Source organism: Salvelinus alpinus, chromosome 9 (genome assembly GCF_045679555.1).
Source record: "Salvelinus alpinus chromosome 9, SLU_Salpinus.1, whole genome shotgun sequence".
NCBI classification, from domain to species: Eukaryota; Metazoa; Chordata; class Actinopteri; order Salmoniformes; family Salmonidae; genus Salvelinus; species Salvelinus alpinus.
The window spans coordinates 15,428,479-15,451,022 of record NC_092094.1 but is presented as its reverse complement, the minus strand read 5'-3'; the positions used below and the strand labels follow the sequence as shown (position 1 = coordinate 15,451,022).

At 40.3% G+C, this 22,544-nt stretch overlaps 1 protein-coding gene across 2 annotated transcripts in view; it reads right to left on the bottom strand.

Moving 5' to 3' along the window:
* The window catches only part of LOC139584380 (carbohydrate sulfotransferase 8-like), a 103,927-nt gene extending 87,654 nt beyond the window's left edge, over positions 1-16,273 (bottom strand). Inside the window, exon 1 of one of the 2 annotated variants that reach the window (XM_071416140.1) lies at positions 15,811-16,273. The gene's annotated coding sequence lies outside the window, so the exon portion shown is untranslated. The remainder of the gene's footprint in view (positions 1-15,810) is intronic. The other variant, XM_071416139.1, reaches the window with a different exon arrangement.
* Between the last annotated feature and the right edge of the window lie 6,271 nt (positions 16,274-22,544).

The following is a 22,544-nucleotide window of genomic DNA, read 5'->3' as shown; positions in this document are numbered from 1 at the left end:
CACTTTAGGCAGTCTCCTCATTTTCTCTAAACATTACATCTTTGTTGCTAGGCAGGAAGTTACAAGTGACCACACAAGTGATGTGTCTAATAAACGGTTCCTTCTCCCTTCATGTGACCTGACCTGACCTGACCTCGGCCCCCATTCCTCCCTAATCCACAGCAATCCACCATTGTCAGTGAACGCAACCATGTGATTGCCTTTTCCCTCACTTAGTAACTCTCCAAGCCCATGGCTCATATCCACCCTTAATTGACCCCGCCATATACATTCCTCCTATATATAAACATTCACTTCTGGTGTGACAAGTATTCCAAATTACAACCCAATAGTCCCTCCTACTTGAATAGTAATTCCATACTGTTTAACATCACATAAACTTTGAAATGACTTATAAATGAACAAAAAATAAAACATGATTGACATTCACAGTTGATTTGTCTATTTACACCTCCAAGACTTATGGCCTCTGATCTATAATCACACTATGCAGACTCTTATTTCCATCTCTCATCGGACAACTGATAATGACATTTCAGATGGAGCTTTTGACTTCCTCCATTTCCTCCTTCTGGTTCCTAAGAGAGTAATAGCACAAGACTTGAAAAGCAAAAAGAAACACAAAACATAACAAGTATTAATAATGTGTTAAGCTATGCATAATTATGTATACAACGAAAAACCAAAGTTAACACTGCCCAGGACGCATACTTTAAAATCCCCTTATTGAAGCTACAGTCCAGCTGTGACTATAGCATCCTTCAAGCGTTGTATTTTCTTTGACGAACCCCTCCCTGAAAGTTGACAATAGTGTCTGAAATGACAACACTATTTCACCTACTCCCACCATGATCTGGGTATGTGTGAGGTTCAATTTAACTTCATAGTAGTCTCTATATTGTGCACAGTTAGCTGTCCTTCCTCTCCTACGAGCTGTCCCCTGATATCACTATACACAGAGGAGTGGTCCTCTATAAACAGAGACTCTAATACCCACTTCCTTCATTTATGAGCCACACAGATCTCCCTCCAGTCACATTCCATTCTGCTTTCCCAATTCTGTCTCAAACACAGGCCCTGTATGTACCTTGCCTCCGGCCTCAAATACATTTGCACATAAATCATTCCATCTAACCCATAGCACGTTAGTCACTACTGATAATCCACTTATATAGTTATAAACATACTAAAACATTATATAATTTCAAACGCTATGGTTCAAGCCACTAAGGACATATGTTGTATGCCTAGAAAATGTATATTCTTAATTAGAATTAGCATTTTGACTATTTGTTCACCAGGTTATGGTATGGCACACAAATGTTATAATTCTATTTCATAATTTCCTCACAATACATTCAAGCTATTTTTCAGTTATTTTGTTCATTAAAATGAAATTTGCGTAGTGCACTTACCCCTCACAGCCTTGTCATCGAGAGGAAGGCTTTGACGAGGAAAATACACGTACTATCTCCTCCTGCTAATTAAGTAGCACCTCTGAATCGACTCTTATTCTTCCCAGCAGTAGGTTGTGTAGTTCATTTTCAATAATCAGACAGCAACCTGACCTGACCTCATAATATATCAATATAAAGAGGGTCTAATAAAACAATATAAATGGAAATCATATTGAAACGTGACTGAGTTGAACTCTGGTGTTCTTTTGACTGCATTGTTTAATCATTATGATGATATAAAAAGAATGATGCATGACAATGAACTGTGATTAGAAACATTTGAGCTCAGATGGGGGGGGGGGGGGGGGGGGTGAATGGCTAACAGTCTAACAAAGTTAGAATAAGAATGTTCTGACAGACAGAGAAGCACAATCCAGCCTGCAGCTCCACACACACACACACTCAAATTAAATCAAATTTCAATCGTCACATACACTGTTTAAAGCAGGTATAAAAGGTGCAGTGAAATACTTATGTGTTATCTCCCAGAACAATGCAGTACATTAATCAATAATAACAATAAGAGTCCAAAATATCAACTATTATAAGTAGAAAGAGATGTGGTGTGGGTAGGGACTTCGTCACGCAGTAGAATAAATATACTGAACAAAAATATAAAGGCAACATGCAACAATTTCAGTTCATATAAGGAAATCAGTCAATTAATTAGGCCCTAATCTATGGATTTTACGTAACTGGGCAGGGGTGCAGCCATGGGTGGGCCTGGGAGGGCATAGGTCCACCCACTTGGGAGCAAGGCCCACCCACCCAGCCAATCAGAATTAGTTTTTCACCACAAAAGGGCTTTATTACAGACAGAAATACTCCTCAGCTTCATCAACTGTTCAGGTGGCTGGTCTCAGACGATCCCACATGTGAAGAAGCCAGATATGATGGTCCTGGGCTGGTGTGGTTACACGTGGTCTGCGATTGTGAGGCCAGTTGGACGCACTGCCAAATTCTCAAAAATGACATTGGAGGCGGCTTATGGTAGAAAAATTAACATTAAATTATCTGGCAACAGCTCTGGTGGACATTCCTGCAGTCAGTATGCTAATTGCAAGCTCCCTCAAAACTTGAGACATCTGTGGCATTGTGTTTTGTGACAAAACTGGACATTTTAAAGTGGCCTATTATTGTACCCATCACAAGGTGCACCTGTGTAATGATCATGCTGTTTAATCAGCTTCTTGATATGCCACACCTGTCAAGTGGATGGATTATCTTGGCAAAATAGATATGCTCACAAATGTGTGGCCAAAATTGGAGAGAAATAATTTCTTTGTGTGTATGGAACATTTATGGGAGAGTTCTGAGTGTGTGTGCTTGTGTGTTTACAGTATGTGTAAGTTTGTGTGTAAGGGTTGGATATTTGGGTAGTCAGTGCAAATCATCTCTAAAGTGCAGATAGTCTCTAAGGTGCAGGTCTGTGCAGGGAGACAGGGTGTGCAGGGGTACAGAGATGAGGTAGTCATTCAAAAATCACGTTAAACACCATTGCACACAAAGTCCATGCAATTTATAACTTGTTAAGCACATTTTTACTCCTGAACTTATTTAGGGGTTGTGTACTTATTGCTTCATGCCACAATTGTATTTTTTATTTTATTTTAACTAGGCAAGTCAGTTAAGAACAAATTCTTATTTTCAATGACGGCCTAGGAACAGTGAGTTAAACTACCTTGTCTCTGGGCAGAATGACAGATTTTACCTTGTCAGCTCTGGGATTCGATCTTGCAACCTTCCAGTTACTAGTCCAACACTCTAACCACTAGGCTACCTGTTGCCCCACAATGACTACCATATAGAGGTCCTGGATGGCAGGGACCTCGGCCCCAGTGATAAAAAGGTTTGGCATGGGCCCTCAAGTCCTCAAAAGGTTCTACAGCTGTACCATTGATAGCATCTTGACTGGCTGCATCACTGCTTGGTATGGCAATAGCACCACCCTCGATCGCATGGCACTATAGAGGGTGGTGCGGAGAGTCCAGTGCATCACTGGGGCCGGAGAGTGCATCACTGGGGCCGAGCTCCAGCCATCCAGGACCTTTATACCAGATGGTGTAAAAGGAAGGCCCCGGAAATTGTTAAAGACTTCAGCTACCCAAGCCGTAAACTGTTCTCTCTGCTTCCGCAAGCGGCACCGGTGCATCAAGTCTGACACCAACAGGTTCCTGAACAGCTTCCATCCCCAAGCCATGGAAGCTTGAACAGCTTCCATCCCCAAGCCATAAGACAGCTTCCATCCCCAAGCCATAAGGATTAATCAACAACATTGTTGTCACGCCCTGACCTTAGAGATCCTTTTATTTCTCAATTTGGTTAGGTCAGGGTGTGATTAGGGTGGGCATTCTAGTTTTTCGTTTCTATGTTGGCCTGGTATGGTTCCCAATCAGAGGAGGCTGTCTATCGTTGTCTCTGATTGGGGATCATATTTAGGCAGCCTTTTCCCACCTGTTGTTTGTGGGATCTTGTTTTTGTGTAGTGCCTGTGAGCACTCCATTACTTCACGTTTTGTTTGTTTCTGTATTTGTTTTGGTGAGTTTCATTTATTAAAACATGTGGAACTGTACGCACGCTGCACCTTGGTCCATTTATTCCAACGATCGTGACAATTGTAGTTACTCTACAATATTAACCTAATTGACAGAGTGAAAAGAAGGAAGCCTGTACAGAATATGCAATCTGTTTACAACAAGGCACTAAAGTAATATTGCAAAAAATCAAATGTCCTGAATACAAAGTGTTATGTTTGGGGAAAATCCAATACAACACATTACTGAGTACCACTCTCCATATTTTCAAGCATAGTGGTGTCTGCATCATGTTATGGGTATGCTTGTAATCGTTAAGGACTGGGGAGATTTTCAGGATAAAAAAAGAAATGGAATGGAGCTAAGCACAAGCAAAATCCTAGAGGAAAACCTGGTTCAGTCTGCTTTCCAACAGACACTGGGAGATTAATTCACCTTTCAGCAGGACAATTACCTAAAACACAAGGCCAAATCTACACTGGAGCTGCTTACCAAGAAGGCAGTGAATGTTCCTGAGTGGCCGAGTTACAGTGTTGACTTAAATCTACTTGAAAATCTATGGCAACACTTGAAAATGGTTGTCTAGCCATGTTCAACAACCAATTTGACAGAACTTAGAGATTTTTTAAAAGAATAATGGGCAAATGTTGCACAATCCAGGTGTGGAAAGCTCATAGAGACTTACCCAGAAAGACTCACAGCTGTAATCGCTGCCAAAGTTTCTTCTACAAAGTATTGACTCGGGGGTGTGAATACTTATGTAAATAAGATATATCTGTATTTAATTTTCATACATTTGCATAAGTTACTAAAAACATGTTTTCACTTTGTCATTATTGAGTATTGTGTGTCGATGGGTGAGAAGAAATTATTATAATATCCATTTGGAATTCAGGCTGTAACACAACAAAATGTGGAATAAGTCAAGGGGTATGAATACCTTCTGAAGGCACCGTATGTTATTGTCTGGGACAATGTCATGTTCCTCCATGCAGAGGTGGTTCAGGCATGGTTCGGGCCCATCCCCGATTCGTGACCCCATACCTGCCCCCATACTCTCCTTTCCTCAACCCTATTGAGGATTTTTTTCAGCATGGAGGTGGAAGGTGTATGATCGACCATCCCCATGAGTGTGCCACTCTCCTTCTGGCCATAGATGAGGCATGCGACCACATCAATGCAGACCAATGTCAAGCTTGGATTCGATGTAAATGACAGTCTAACACAGGATGCAGTCAAAATAGCAACAGCCTTCAATTCTTACTTGGTTGACTCTGTCAAGTTACTGACACAGAACCCCTTCACTGGTGTCTTGGGCTCAGCGCTAGTGAATGACACTCAACCTATCTTCATCATAAGGGAGGTTTCTGAGTCAGAGGTGAACAAGGTGATTAGCTCACTAATGAACACTAAAGCCAAAGATGTGTTTGGGCTGGACTTTCTTAAAAACTACAGAGTCACTCATTGGCCCCATTACTAAGGTCACCAACACATCTATTGGTCAGGGGGTGTTTCCAAGGGTATGGAAGTCGGCCATAATAACGTCCATCTTTAAATCAGGTGACACTGCTGACGTGAGTAACTACAGGCCCATTAGTATATTACCTGTGGTGTTGAAGGTTACTGAAAAGTGTGTAGCAGAGCCACTGATTGCCCACCTCAACAACAGCCCCTTCACATTACACTCCATGCAGTTTGGCTTCAGAGCAAAAGACTCCACAGAAACGGCCAACTGCTTTCTTCTGGAAAATGTGAATTCCAAGATGGACAAAGGGGGCGTTGTTGGTGGTGTATTTCTAGACCTAAGGAAAGCTTTGATACTGTGATGAGGATATCATCACAAAACTGTCAGAGTTCAACTTTTGCCCCGATGTCTTGAGATGGATGAAATCATACCTTGAAGGCAGAACCCAGTGTGTCAGGGTGAGCGATGAGCTATGATGTGGGCGTGCCCCAAGGGACAATACTGGGGCCCCTCCTGTTCAGCCTGTACATAAATGGTCTGCCTTCTGTCTGTACTGGGTTGGAAGTTCAAATGTATGTAGATGATACAGATGATACAGATATACAATACTAGTCAAAAGTTTGGACACACCTACTCAGTCAAGGGTTTTTCTTAATGTTACTATTTTCTACATTGTAGAATAATAGTGAAGACATCACAATTATGAGATAACACATATGGAATCATGTAGTCACCAAAAAAGTGTTAAACAATTAAACAAACGATTCTTCAAAGTAGCCAACCTTTGGCTGGATTACAGCTTTGCACACTCTTGGCAATCTCTCAACCAGCTTCAACTGGAATGATTTTCCAACAGTCTTGAAGGAGTTCCCACATATGCTGAGCACTTGTTGGCTGCTTTTCATTCACTCTGCATTCCAACTCATCCCAAACCATCTCAATTGGGTTGAGGTCAGGTGATTGTGGAGGCCAGGTCATCTGATGCAATACTCCATCACTCTCCTTCTTGGTCAAATAGGCCTTACACAGCCTGGAGGTGTGTTTTGGGTCATTGTCCTGTTGGAAAAAAAGATTGTCCCATTAAGCGCAAACCAGATGGGATGGTGCATTGCTGCACAATGCAGTGGTAGTCATGCTTGTTAAGTCTGCCTTGAATTCAAAATAAATCACTGACAGTGTCACCAGCAAAGCACCCCCACACCATCACACCTCCTCCTCCATGCTTCATGGTGGGAACCACACATGCGGAGATCAGCCGTTCACTCACACCGCGTCTCACAAAGACACGGCGGTTGGAACCAAAAATCTCAAATTTGGACTCATCAAACCAGATTTCCACCGGTCTAATGTCCATTGCTTGTGTTTCTTGGCCCAAGCAAGTCTCTTATTATTATTGGTGTCCTTTAGTAGTCGTTTCTTTGTAGCAATTCAACCATGAAGGCCTGATTCACGCAGTCTCCTCTGAACAGTTGACTTTGAGATGTGTCTGTTACTTGAACTCCATGAAGCATTTATTTGGGCTGCAATCTGAGGTGCAGTTAACTCTAATGAACTAATCCTCTGCAGCAGAGGTAACTCTAGGTCTTCCTTTCCTGTGGCGTTCCTCATGCGAGCCAGTTTCATCATAGCACTTTCAAAGTTCTTGAAATTTTCTGCATTGACTAACCTTCATGTCTTGAAGTAATGATGGTCTGTCGTTTCTATTTGCTTATTTGAGCTGTTCTTGCATATAGTATGGGCTTGGTCTTTTATCAAATAAGGCTATCTTCTGTACACCACCCCTACCTTGTCACAACACAACTGATTGGCTCAAACACATTAAGAAGGAAAGAAATTCCACAAATTTACTTTTAATAAGGCACACCTGTTAATTGAAATCCTTTCCGGGTGACCTCATGAAGCTGGTTGAGAGAATGCCAAGAGTGTGCAAAGCTGTTTAACAATTTTTTGGTTACTACATGATTCCATATGTATTATTTCATAGTTTTGATGTCTTCACTATTATTCTACAATGTAGAAAATAGTACAAATAAAGAAAAACCCTTGAATGAGTAGGTGTGTCTAAACTTTTGACTGGTACTGTATGTGCATGCAAAGAGCAAACAACAAGCTGCACAAGAACTCACTACTGTAATCGTCCAAGTTACAAAGTGACTCAGTGACTCATGTCTGCATCACGATGTGAAAAAAACAGTCTGCATGTTCTTCACAAAGAGGGCAACTCATGCTACTGAGCCAGATGTCTACGTGTCAGGGGAGAAGCTCCAGGGTGGTATCCAATTTTAAGTACCTTGGCATCATACTTGATTCCAACCTCTCTTTTATAAGCAGGTGAAAAAGGTAACTCAAATAACCAAATTCAACCTAGATCATTTCCGATTCATACTAAATTGTTTGACTAGAGAGGTAGCAAACCTGTACTTCAAATCTAACATACTGCTTGACTAGTTGGGCCCAGGCTTGCTGTACAACACTAAAACCCATTCAGTCTGTCTACAAAAAGGCTCTCAAAGTGCTTGATAGGAAGCCCAATAGCCATGATCACTGTTACATCCTCAGAGAGCATGAGTTCCTGAGTTGGGAAAATCTTGTGCAATACACAGACGCATGTATTGTATTCAAGATCTTAAATGGCCTGGCTCCCCCCCCACTTAGTACTTTTGTTAAACAGAAAACCCCAGACCCATGGCAGCAGATCCGCAAGGTTTTCCCCTTAAGGAAAAGCACCTTTAGTCACTCTGCTTTCTCTGTGAGAGTTTCCCATGTCTGGAACACACCACCGACAGTATCACACCTTCACAAAAACATGAAAACATGGCTAAAGGCCAATCAGTTTTGTGAACATAATCCCCAGCTATGTATTGCAGCTTTCCATGTTGTCTGTACCTTGTGAGGTTTGGAAACACTTTGTTGCTTTTATGTATTTTGTTTTGTTGCTTGTTCTATGTTTCTCTGTCTGCATGCTATGTGTTGCTTGTCCTATGTTTTTCTGTCTGCAAGCTACGTGTTGCTTGTTCTATGTTGTTCTGTCTGCATGCTATGTGTTGCTTGTTCTATGTTGCTTTGTCTGCATGCTACATGTTGCTTGTTCTATGTTTCTCTGCCTACATGCTACATGTTGCTTGTTCTATGTTGTTCTGTCCGCATGCTATGTGTTGCTTGTACTATGTTGCTTTGTCTGCATGCTACATGTTGCTTGTTCTATGTTTCTCTGCCTACATGCTACATGTTGCTTGTTCTATGTTTCTCTGTCTGCATGTTGCTTGTTCTATGTTTCTCTGTCTGCATGTTGCTTGTTCTATGTTTCTCTGTCTGCATGCTATGTGTTGCTTGTTCTATGTTTCTCTGTCTGCATGCTATGTGTTGCTTGTTCTATGTTTCTCTGTCTTCATGTTGCTTGTTCTATGTTTCTCTGCCTACATGCTACATGTTGCTTGTTCTATGTTTCTCTGTCTGCATGCTACTTGTTCTATGTTTCTCTGTCTACATGCTACGTGTTGCTTGTTCTATGTTGTTCTGTCTACATGCTACGTGTTGCTTCTATGTTTCTCTGTCTGCATGCTACCTGTTGCTTCTTCTATGTTTCTCTGTCCGCGTGCTATGTGTTGCTTGTCCTATGTTGCGCTGAGTGTGCTCACTGCTCATTGATTGTCTGTATTATTATTGTAATTGTTTTTAATAACCTGCCTCGGGACTGCGGTTGAAAATGTGCCGGCTGGCTAAAACCAGCACTTTTATTGAAACGTTAACTCCCTGTAAAAATACAAAAATGAACTCAAACTCAAACTTGTGAAAATAGTACCAAGCGACAAAAGAAAACTGTCAATTTACAAAAATGTCTAAAAACATGTTTTCACTTTGTCCTTATAGGGTATTGTGTGTACATGGTTGAGAAAAACATTTAATTTAATCAATTTTGAATTCAGGCTGTAACACAACAATGTGGAATAAGTCAACCACTATCACGCCAGTATCACTGCATATTGTAAATATGGTCTGGAACTGACTGACCCTGTATAGTTTGCTTACTTACTTTCTTATGTTCTTAATTCTCCTGTGTTTTTGTTCTACCTTATGTTATTTTTGTTGTATTACGTTGTTATTAATTACTGCATTGTTGGGTTTAGAGCTTGCAAGAAAGGCATTTCTTGTGCACGTGACATTGAAACTTGAAACACAAAAACAAATGCTTGGAGGAGGAGAGAGACTTAACTACAGTAAATTCCCTGCTGACCTATGACCTCTTTGAGTCATAACTTTCAGGCGGAACGGAAGCTACTTTTATCAGATCTGGAGCTGAGAAGACTGTATCCTATAGAGGTCTATAGATCTACCACGGTGCACAGATTAACGTGACAGATGGAGAACTCTCACTCAGATCAATAACTGTCTACAGTACATGGTGATCTCAATCCCACTGTATGAGCAATCCAGACCTGGGTTCAAATACTATTCTAAATCTTTCAAATACTTATAAAATATGCTTTAGCCTGACTGGAGTGCCAGATGGGCGGGGTTTGCACATTGTTATATTGGACTGTTATATTGGTTCCAGTGCGCCAGGCAAGCTTAATCAAGCCCAGATAAAGTATTTTAAATGACTTTCCAATAGTATTTGAACCCAGGTCTGGAGCTGTCTGATGATAACCTACAGACAATAGCTCTATCCGCAGAATGGACAGAGAGACAAAGATTGCAACCATCCATCCATCACACAGCTGATCACCACACAATTTATCCCCGAGGTGGATCATCAGCACTCTGAAATTGGAAACGATTGGTAATATTGAACCGTTCAGAACGTGTTTGCTGTATCAATATTGTGACTCTCGCTGTTATGATTTGAAGAATGGATGAAGTGGGTCCTTTGAGAGCAGCCGGTGCTGTCTGCTGCTGCAATACTACCAGTGACTTATTGGTTTAGATCCTGGTACAAAGCTCTACTGGAAAGAAAACACGAGGAATAAAAAAAGACAAACCCGTGTGATTCACCATTGACAATTCAGACAAACTGCTCGAAAGTAGTGATTTGAAGTCTGCTTTTCGGCAAGAACAACCCATCAAACTCAACTCCAGACCTCAAAGCCAGTTCCACTGCTTTTTTTCATTGTTCCCCTCTAATCAGGGACTGATTTAGACCTGGCGGGTGTAATGAATTATCAGGTAGAACAAAAAAGCAGCAAGCTCTAAACCTCGTAGGGTAAGAGTTGAATAGGCCTGGCCTAGACCATATCTCCCAGTCCAGTTTGTTGTTGTAGTTGTCCTTTAAAAGTTAACTGGTCATAAAGGACAAAAGGAAACGTAATACAATTGCAGTTTAGATGCTTATCCACAGTTCTGTGTTCTGCTGTTCTTGGCCATAATGTAACCTTTACCTTACCTCAGTTCAGTTAGTGGTCCAAACAAACATATTGTTGGATAAACACACACATAGATGCTACAGAGCATGATTTACTGTACTGTACTGTCGTTTGTAGCTGGCTCCACATCATTAAGTATAAGATGATATGTTTAATCAGAGTATGAAGAGGGATTAATAATCTCCATTGAAGGCATTTTTATACTGCGGAGGAGGAGGAGGAGGAGGAGGAGGAGGAGGAGGAGGAGGATGTCTTCACCCATAACATTAGCAGATTATACTGCTGATATCATGATCTACATTTCCTAGTATCTGTGAATCGATCTTTCTATCTGCACTGACTCCGATATTTAATTAAACCTATTGTTTTTGATGGAATTCTTCTTTCTTATTATTATACTTCCACACATGTCGCAATATCTCAAAGCCCAATTGCAATTTTGCCAATATCAAAGTACACTGAATGTACAAAACATTAGGAACATCATCCTAATACTGAGATGTAACACCTTTTGCCCTCACAACAGCCTCAATTCGTCAGGGCATGGACTCTACAAGGTGTTGAAAGAGTTCCACAGGAATGCTTGCCCATGTTGACTCCAATGCTTCCCGCAGTTGTGTCAAGTTAGCTGGATGTCCTTTGGGTGGTGAACCATTCTTGATACACACGGGAAACTGTTGAGCATGAAAAACCCTGCAGAATGGCAGTTCTTGACACACTCAAACCGGTGCGCCCTGGCACCTCCTACCATACCTCGTTCAAAGGCACTTAAAACTTTTGTCTTGCCCATTCACCCTCTGAATGGCACACATACAATCCATGTCTCAATTGTCTCAAGGCTTAAAAATCCTTATTTAACCTGTATCTTCCCCTTCATCTACACCGATTGAAGTGGATTTAACAGGTGACATCAATAAGGGATCATAGCTTTCGCCTGGAATCACCTGGTCAGTCTATGTCATGGAAAGAGCAGATGTCCTTAATGTTTTGTACACTCAGTGTATATCACTTAGACAGGATAATGAAAGTTGTTAGCTCTGCCCTATGGTTTGACGTTAGCATGAGTGTAACACAAAACTTGAAAAGCTATTGTAAAGGTTGTTGTACTGTTCTGGAGTAAATTTGAGGGCCAGGTAATACCAGAAGTTACACGAGAGTAATGAGGTCAGCCTTGGCAGATTAGCAGATTGTCAGTGTTGCTCATCATAAGGAACACATTTGCTTGGCATCTTCGTAAAAAAAAAATATATTTTGCGTCCTCAATTAAACCCTAATAACTCCACTGTTCTTCGCTCTATCAACTTGAAACGTGCACCTAAAGTGTTTTCAGTTGTTACATGTACACGAGGGAGGATGGATAACGCTGCAATGCAACTGTCTCTTTCAGCCCGCTCTGAAGCCAGCACCACGTTTTACTGCTGCTTGCAGCTCTATTAGTATTCTTTCTGTGAGCTCTCATATTATTTCAGTCATTACATGTGATTTTGGAAAACCTTTACCCATACTAAATAAGGGGTTGGAGTATGAGAAAGGGATAAATTGGTGTGAATTAACGAAATGTCATGCTCCCAAGGGAGCGCGGAAATGGAAAGCCGCAGTTATCAAACTGCTTTGGAAACCCCTATTTCAACATCACCTTTTCTTGCACTCAAGTTCCATATTCTGTTATAGAGTCCTGATCTGAACGAAACTGTATTTGCCCCTTTCATTAACTCTGAAGAATTAATCATTTCATCCAAGCTTATCCTTTGTAAGATATATAGTGTATTCCAGCATGAGTAAATATGACACATTTTTCCCGTAGTTTGGGCTTTATTGCTTTGTTGCCACCATATGAAAGCCCTTTATGGAGGAGAGGATGAGAGAAAGACTGGATGCACTTTCTTCTATCACAAAACACCACAGCTCTTCCTGATAATGAGGATATTGCTGTAAACCTTTTACGGATATTGCAGTACACGTTTCAGGGATATTTCTGTAAATGTTTCAGGAATATTGCTGTAAACCTTTCAGGGATATTGCTGTAAACGTTTCAAGGATATTGCTGTAAATGTTTCAGGGATATTGATGTAAACGTGTCAGGGATTTTGCTGTAAACGTTTCAGGGATATTTCTGTAAATGTTTCAGGGATATTGTTGTAAACGTGTCAGGGATATTGCTGTAAACGTGTCAGGGTCAGACAAAGGTCCATGATTAGAAAACTGCAAAAGTCAATTCACAGATTCATCCTTACATCAAACTATAAGCTACTGAATACAGTCACATTATTCATAGCAATAAGGCAATCTTTCCAATAACAATATAGTTTTTTTTAAGTGTCATTTAGCTGACACTCTTATCCAGAGCAATTTACAAGCGCATTTGCTCAAAGGCACATCGACAGATTTTTCACCTAGTCGGCTCGGTGAAACATTTTGGTTACTGGCCCAACGCTTTTAACCGCTAGGCTACCTGCTAATGGTCTCAACAGAATAAGGTCACCTCACACTCAGTGGCCCTCATCAGATGGATTATCAGATGAAAAGCAATTGATGCTTTCAATCAATAAAATATTTCCATGACTGAAATGGAACTCAAGTAATTACACAACAATCCAGCCTATGCACATTTACTCTCAGTCACTCATATACTGGTCTAACTGAAATTACACAAAGCATAGAACTACACACACATCAGCTTCCTCCTTCCCCTGAAATATAATTCATTTGGGTTTCCAGAGAGTTCTATTGGAACCCTTCAAAGGAACTCATGGGCACATAGTCAACCAAAAAAAACAGACAACTTGAGAGGAGGAGAGCTAAAGTAACTTCACTCCACATAAAAGCACTGACTTGGTGTAAAACATCACAGCTCTGTGAAGATGCTTAGCAGCCATTAGCATAGCGCTATAAGATGCATCAGGGATCCCTGGGGAGTCTTGTTTCCTTCAAATGGAAGGCAGCCATCGAAACCCTCCCATGCCTAACCACCATGGTTGCGTCCCAAATGGCATCCTATTCCCTATACAGTGTATCACTTTTGACTCGGGTCCAATGCACAACTTTTGACGAGATGCCCTATGGGCCCTGGTCAAAAGTTGTGCACTATGTAGGGAGCATTTGGGACGCACACTATGAACCAATCCGGATCACCTCTGTTCTGTCCCAAGGGACCAAACAACCACAACCTAGCAGTGGCAGCAAAGGTCATTGTGGGATGACGCTGCTGCTGCTACTCTCTGGGGGATATGTTGACCTGGAGAGGGAACAAAACAAGCAGAGATCTGTCCCCTTTCTATCCGAGACCGAAATAAGGGGATCCTTCAAAAAGTATTATTAATGGCTCTCACCCTTTATATAAATAGTTATTGGGGGGGGGGGGGGGGGGGGGGTAATTTGACATCCGGATGAATAATCAAGGCGTGTAGCTTTCCTCATTAGAAGAAGGTGGAAGGATACTATTTGCTCTGTGAGAGGGGACGTAATATGCCAGCCTTTTAAATGTCTTTATGGTAACTGATTCCTAATACAGAAAGTGGGTCTGAAATGAGGCTTGATATTTCCAGCTCATGCTGTGGAGCTTAAGTGAATTTAATGCCATTTAGAAAGCTCTATGCTATCAGTAATCTCTAAGATACTTGCCAGTAGATTTGATTAGGATATTAAGGAACCATAACGTATATCAGTTCATGACAAACTGTCATGACATATGACATACTTTTTCAATGTTATTTTAAAGAATGGTCAACTCTATACTAGCCGACACAGTTGACTGCTCCTACAGTGAACTGTACTGCAGTGTGTGTGTGTGTGTGTGTGTGTGTGTGTGTGTGTGTGTGTGTGTGTGTGTGTGTGTGTGTGTGTGTGTGTGTGTGTGTGTGTGTGTGTGTGTGTGTGTGTGTGTGTGTGTGTGTGTGTGTGTGTGTGTGTGTGTGTGTGTCTATACAGATTCCTAGCCCTGCCTGTAGTGCACAGATTCCCCGGCCAGGGGCTGTGAGGTGCTCAGAGCACAGACAGGATGAGACTATTTATAGCCAGGAGAAGAGAAATAATTCAGTGTGATCAGAGTGCAGGTCATTCAAGTCTTCTTTTCACAGAGGAGACAGGGAGAAGTGAAAAGACGAACATCACTTCTCCTCTCTTTCCCCTCTCTACCTCTACTCCCCATTAATGAAAGGGGTGATATCTGTTTGAATCCCCTCTGTCTCCTCTCTCTACTCTCCATTCAGGCCCAATCTTCTTTTCACAGAGGAGACAGGCAAGACGAATATCCCTTCTCCTCTCTCTACCACTCTATCAGTCTTCATTCAGGACAGTGGGGATATTTTCTATCTCTCCACCACTATTCTCAATTCATGACAGTGGGGATATGATATCTGTTAGAAGCGTTATGGCTCAATCCCCAGTCCTTTCTGTGAGCTGTCAAAGGGAGACACTGGAGATATGGATGTCTTCTTCGTCTGAATAGCGCAGCACAGCCAAAGCCTGGCCAATAATCATGATATTTATTCATCTTAACCTACTGCCAATTAATGAAACTTGATTTGACAGTATATGACTTAGCTTGCAAGGTTTATGTCAACTGGGTGTTTTTCATAACATACCACTTTCAGGGGACTGCAATGGAGTCTGTAAAATGAATTTGAATTAATATATGTATTTAACATATCTCCCATACCTCCGGAGAACGTATGCACAATGCCATTCCACGTGATGGGATAACCATTCAGGAATAGATTAATAAAGCAGCCTACAGATAGAGTTTCATCACATAGAAGCCGAAGCCAGGACACAGCGCAGTGTTTGGTTTGAATGCAAAAACATGCAATTTCCCCTTTTGTGAAATTATGTCGAAATTCAAACAAAATTAAAAAGCTAATTATTTTCTCATTCAGATAGTACCACATAGTTACCAAAAATATACCCCGACAATTTCAGCATACAAAGGTAAGGTCGTATAACATTGTATATAACATATTAATAACATAGTAATAAGGCGTGATTTGCCTACTCACCTCTGTAGCGATAACCATCAGTCTTTGACGCTGAGAAGAGTTTGCGCCTGTTCGTCGAAAGTCAATTTCCTCTCGCTCGAGGTTGTTGATTTACAACAATGTCTCTCAGCATCACGACTGAAAACTCAGCTTTCGCATATCTTTGCAAATAAAAATAAATAAATGAACCTCACTGCTTCTTGCCATTCGTTCCATTAACGCAGTCACGTTCTTGGTTGTCTGTTGAATTCACTTATTAGGTCTAGCGAGGATTGGAGAGTAGCTCGAGGGTGAGAGAAGTAGGGTAGCCTACAAGGGCGGTTTGCCAAATGTGTGAGTGGAGCGCAGCGCGGCAACTCCCTGCTTCTATTTCTTGCTCTCTAAGTCTCTGGCAGTCCCATGGGAAAGCGATGCAGCTGATACTGCCGACACTGCCAGGCAACCGCTACAATAATAGTTCGTGCTTCAAAGGTCTGGAAACCGCAAGCTCTCAGGTAGACCTACAGTTGTGTCAACTTGTGTGTATGTGTGTTTGTTTGCATATCACATGTGGCGACTCCCACGATTCGATCTACCTGCTCTCTGTCCATGACAAATGTATCAAGTGTCAATTTATCAGAAGCATAATCCCTTAAATATGACAAGTTTTTGTCTTTAATTTCAAATGTATTGTGGAAAGTAAAATAATACACTAGAAAGGTATATTGTTGATTTTCCACATTGACCTTTGGAATGGACTGCAGGAATGAGTGATGTGTCCTTTGTTTGAGTTTTATTTTTTTATAGGCTACCTGACGAACAAACCCTCTTGTCTGTCATCCTTTTGCTTTATACAAGATGAAGAAGGAGATGTAACACCTTGCTTAAAGCAATCCAGCATTTGGTGTTGAAACAGAACACCCGGTAAATGTCATTAGGACATAGAGCTACTATAGGCCTACATCAGAGTGCATAGTTATCCCTTTCATACCAAGACGTTTTTCTGGCAACTTTAATATACCTCCAACTTTTTTCCACATTTTCCTTATATCTGAAAGGTATTGATGGTATCATAGCCGAAACGTTTATTTCCGTCTAACGACCATAGTAGCCTAAATAATTTCGGTAAACTTCTGCCTACGGGTTTAGTATGAAATGTAGCCACAATGTTTCAGCGGCATTGGCACGCACTACGCTCTTAAACCTTTGATGGTCGCTAGGCAGCGCGAATGAACCATCCTCCTGCCAGTTCTTAACTTTGCAAGGCGTGTCACTTCTCCCGTCTTCGCATAGCCCACCAGCATGCACTGTTTTCTTAACAACAATTTTGGAATAAAGTAGGCTAATACAATTGAAGGCATCTATCAAATTGTTGCTTACTGAAACTCCCAAAATCATCCATTCTATGTAATACATTTGAAGCAATAGCTACGTTTAACTGAGTACTGCTCATGATCATCTTGTCTAGTTGGATCATTTATCAAAACATTTTGATTGCATGTCATGTAGTTTACCTAGTAGATTATTTTACTCTTCACTCGCAGTTGTTTAGCATCTAGGCCTAATCCCGAACAAAAGCCTGTGCCTTCACTGATTTGTCTCAATCAATGTGATTTTGTATCACTGAATCTCCATCTGTAGCCTATAGGCTAGGCCTATTTGGTTAATTGGTTTATGGCTGGGCAAATAAGTGACGGTGGTATAAACTCATCTCGTTCGCTCATCAGAAACGTTTAGCATATAATAATGTAGCCCAGTGTAGGCTTATTATTTTGCTAATTATTATGCTAGATTGTGTATAGGCAAGTCCTAAATCCCGCAGAGGTTGTGAAATATGAACACCAGACTCAAATGCTTTTGAAAATAGGATTGCTATTATGTTCTATTGGTATCATGATGAAGATACTCTAAATGTAAAACCCTACGGCTACTCCCTAACAAAGTGGAGTGAGGGTAGGAAAGAGATGAAACATGGATACAAAAAAAGCATGGTGTTTGCCTCTGTTTCAAAATATTGCTTTTTTATGCCAGCGGTTCCACACGTTCCGATGACACAAGTTGTGTGGGAAATATATTATTTGTATTATATTCTGTTATATTCCATTATATTCTTACCACAAAATATACTGTATGTGTTGACTGTGATGGGGTGGGTGTGTCTTGTCTGTTTAATGATTAAAATAATGAACTATTGATCTCATTCATTTGGAAGTAACATAATTAAACTATAAATATGCCATTCTATTGGTTTGGAAATACATGTTATTATTCGTATTATGTTTCTTAGGACCTGCCTAAACAAATTAATAATGGTTTATTTGTTATGGTGTATATTCAACGGATTTATTAAAATAGATGCCCACCCAAATCTGCACACCACTACTACCACGCCTCACCGCATGAGGTATAAAAGGCCTATGCAGGCAAGAATGTGGTAAAAATTGGCCTGTATGTAAGGGGGTCATAAACATTGCCCAATTTATTTTACAGGCAAAATACCGTAAATCCTATGTGAAAGCAGGATTTCTTACACAGACAACAATACATTGCATTTGATCACCCTCTGCTGTTTTAGTTGGGTACATTCTGGGCCTACTGTATAAATAAAAAATCTCAAAACACCATGATTGTGTAATGAAACCGTGAAGAGTAGTGCATCTAAACTGAGATCTGGTGTTTGAAGGGTGATTGAATGTAAACCCAAAGTAAGTGTTTTAATACACAGAGTATGTTTTAAAACAGAAATGTAGCACTCTGAAACACCCACATTGGTTATTCAACCTGAATATTGGTGTTTTTAAGAGAGTGCAGTAAACACTTTTTGGGGTTTCAGTGCATGTAAAGGGCAGCATCAAAACACAAAAACTGTGTTTCTCATACAATCAATGGTTTAGAAATGCAAATAGTTTATAGCCTAAATATTGATTGATGATAAGGGTCTATGGAGAATATTTTTTGTGGAATCCCCCCCCCCAAAAAATGTATGCTTTATTCTGAAAGTTTATAAAGAAAGTGCAAGGAAGATGTTACATTTTGTTGAAATTTTACCCACTCAACCACACAGCCACACTGTCAGAAATTATTCTGGGGTGAATTGAAATTGAAGGAAAAAAATACATATAATGAATAAAAATGAATGCAAGTCGTGCAGAGCCCCTGGCCTAGTGGTAACGCACCTGGCTTAGACACGTCACCTCGCTTCCCACCGAAGACCCCCGCTCCAACCCTTCAATCTGTTTCTCCCATATCTGTAAATCCTCTGTCATTTCATAACAGTCTCAATAAAGTGTAAAAATACCCCAAAACAAAAAAGAAATGTATGTATGCAAGTGGTTTCAATGATTTGTTCATTCAATTTTACCAAGATAATGTAAATCTAATTTAAAGCTGCAATATGTAACTTTTTGGGCGACCAGACCAAATTCACATAGAAATGTGTGTTAAAGATCTATCACTCTCATTGAAAGCATGTCTAAGAAGCGGTAGATCTGTACTATGTGCTCTATTTCTATGCTTCCCGTTCTTATGTTTAGTTTTTGCTTCTTTTGATTTTGTCACCAGCTTCAAACAGCTGAAAATACAATATTTTTGTTTATTGAAAATATATTTCACAGTGGTTTAGATGGGTCAATGATTCTCTACACTATACATTGCTTGTTTTGTCACATAAATTGAAATGAGGAGAACTATTAGAATTTTAGCAACCAGGAAGTGGCAGAGCGATTTCTGCATAGTGCATCTTTAATATTTTGCTCAAAATGTAAGTATCTTTCATGAGGATAAACAAAGATAGGGTGATTGAACTAATTAGAAGTCTTTGGTTTTAATCACCTTGAATTTTCCATCTTGCAACGTGACTCTGTTTTTAGGATTGTGGGTAATTCAACATTTTTAGACTTTATGATTCTTTCACACAATGTTGTATGCATGTTTGAAGAAATAAAAGTATATGTCTATATTAGTATTAAGATTGTTGTGGTTTAATGGATCACGATGAACGTATATATATATACATTCAGGCAAATTTATATTTAGTAAGGACAGCACCAATTCCCACATTCATGATTGTCAATGGAAGAGGAAATTGCAACATTTTCAGTTCTTGCCGTTCAACCTCCAGTTACTGCTGATAGTTTGAACACTGTGCTTGGCAATGCCTGCCAAAACGGCATACAGTATAGTGGCAAATAATCAAATACATAAAATAATGTTAAACATTAAGAAACATCTGAAAAATGTATCTAATTCTGTACTAGACAGGATTCAAAACATCATAATGGTGTTTACAAGCTTTAGAGGGAGGAAACAACATCAAAAGAGAAGGGATCTTATTCTGCACTAAACAGGACTCGAAACACCAAAATAGCATTTTCACCCTTTTCTGTTAGTGTTCCCAGTCCCTGGCAAGGTGTTGCACAACACTTTATTAAGTGTTGTTACAACACGCCATGTAATGTTTCAAAACACCTCAGAATGATGTTTCAAAACTCCAGCAAAGTTAAGGTTTTGTCTCATTCAAGTTGGTGGCTGCTCAGTTGCCACTAGTTTTGGTGTTACAAAGCACTTCATTTTAACAGTGTACAAGCCTACACTCACTAACAGTGTGTCAATAGCCGTTGTCCATGGAGGGACTTGATAATGTATGACTCAATTGTCTTGTGAATTCATTCAATTCAAAACAATGTAGCTTGAATTGTAGCCATCAGGCTGAAATAATAGCTCTATGGTGGCACATATTGATTGAGCTGAAGGGTCTTTAGGCAGTTTTTGCTTTTCACAATCTACTCTGTTTGATTGTGACTTAATGTCCTTCGCTGTAGGGAGGAAAATACACAAACTTTCTGTCTGTCTGAATTATGGACTTTGGTTTTATAGCCCCTTTAATTCCTCATTCTTATGGGATTTCATTGTGAGACGGGGTGCATGTTATTGACATGACGCTTTTGTTATGTGTTACTGCATTCATTGCACAAGACTAGAATTCTATATCAGCCCACAAATTCTAGAACATACAAGCGTTTGAATGTGTTTTTGTTAGTTAAGAAAAAACAAGTCGCTGAAAAAATAACAGTGTGAAACAGTTGAAGCTCTTTTCACTGAAATAACTTGAAATGGTTGAGGTGGGAAAACAATCTCTTCTATTGTAATGGTGTTTTATAACGCAATTAGTCTCACAAAGAAGCATAATTTGCTGCTGTGCATTTGAAACACGTTTTATTGTTATGGTTTATATTGATATATTTAATAAATAATTACAGCTTGAGTTAGAAAAAGGCTACAGTAGCCAGTTAGTAGCTTGTTAATGTAGTAAAATTAATTTCTCATTCTAAATCAAATGCATTTTCCATAACATCTATTGATATTGGACAGATTTAAATAGTGCTTAGGCCTAGCTACAGTTAGTAGCCCCAAACAAAATAAAACATTTTAAATAACAGATTATGAAGTCATATGGATAATCATAATAATATGTCTTATCATTATCTCTTTGGCAGAAGCAGCCACTAAGGTTAAGCCAGGGTTCAAACAACAGCCAGGTCAAAAAAGCAGTGCCACGCAGGCCAGGGGTTAGCAGGAGGAGCTGGGGGTCAGTGTTGGTACACAGCCATGCCTGGCTCTGAATCCAACCACCGGGAGACCAGAGAAGGCTGTAGACCAGGCTGCCATCCATCCCCAGAGACAGGTAAGCTACACCATTTTCTAATTCCTAATTCTATGAGCTACACTGACTGCACTATAGCCTGGTCCCAGATCTGTTTATGATGTATTGTGAACTCCTATGGTTAATCATTGTCATACCAAAGCTGACAAGAAAGCTCAAAGAGATCTGAGACTAGGTTATCAGTGCTATAAACACCCGGCCCAAATTACTCTTTCTATGATGTAAACTACTGTATTAGCTTGGTCCCAACTTTGCACTTGATGCAATTGCTTAATAAATCTGTCCCAGAGGGATTGCAGTTTCTCTTCCTCTGTACTGACAACTTGAATAGTACTCTATTCCATCTGTTCACATTCTGTTCACTCTTCTTCTTGTACAGAAGCTGAAGAAGGAAAGAGGGGGGAAAAAACGAATAATGAGAAGGGGAGTATGTATAATTCCATTAAAGCAGTGTAAAGTGTCTACCCTCCATATCCCAAAGGAGATATAGAACTCTACTGCTATCTGAAGTGTGCAGAAGGGATGCCACTAAGCCAACCAAGCCAACTGACCGTCTCTGCTCATCCATGGACTGAGTGTCAATGAGTACCAGGCCGTCTACAACACAGTGGGGGAGCCCTTCGCTAGTACTGCTAGTGCATTGTCATCATATAGTCACGCCCAAGGCATACGGTAGACTTAAAGGAGAGGCTGCTGGACAGACCAAAGCTTGAGGAGGTGGTCCACGAAGACGGTTGTGTGGAGGTTATAGAAACGTTTTATCCCAAGGTTAGGCCTCAAGCCTCAAGTCTGAGGCGCCAGAGGGCTCATGAGATGCCCAAACCTAAAGTGATTGTGTGTGTGGCTCTACTACCAACCCATAGCCACAATATGTGTGCTGAACAAAAACTCTGTGTTTTCTCATTTTTAAATATTCAATTGAATAATATATTTCAACATACCCTCATCTGATGTCTTGGCTTTGTAATCATCACAATGCATCAGGTCATGTAGTAACACAGACAAACACTGGCTAGCTTTGATGAGCCGACAACTTGTTCCTACAATTAGCAATTGATTTCCTATGCGCATGATGATTTATACAGATTGGCTTATATTACTTTATGACATAAAG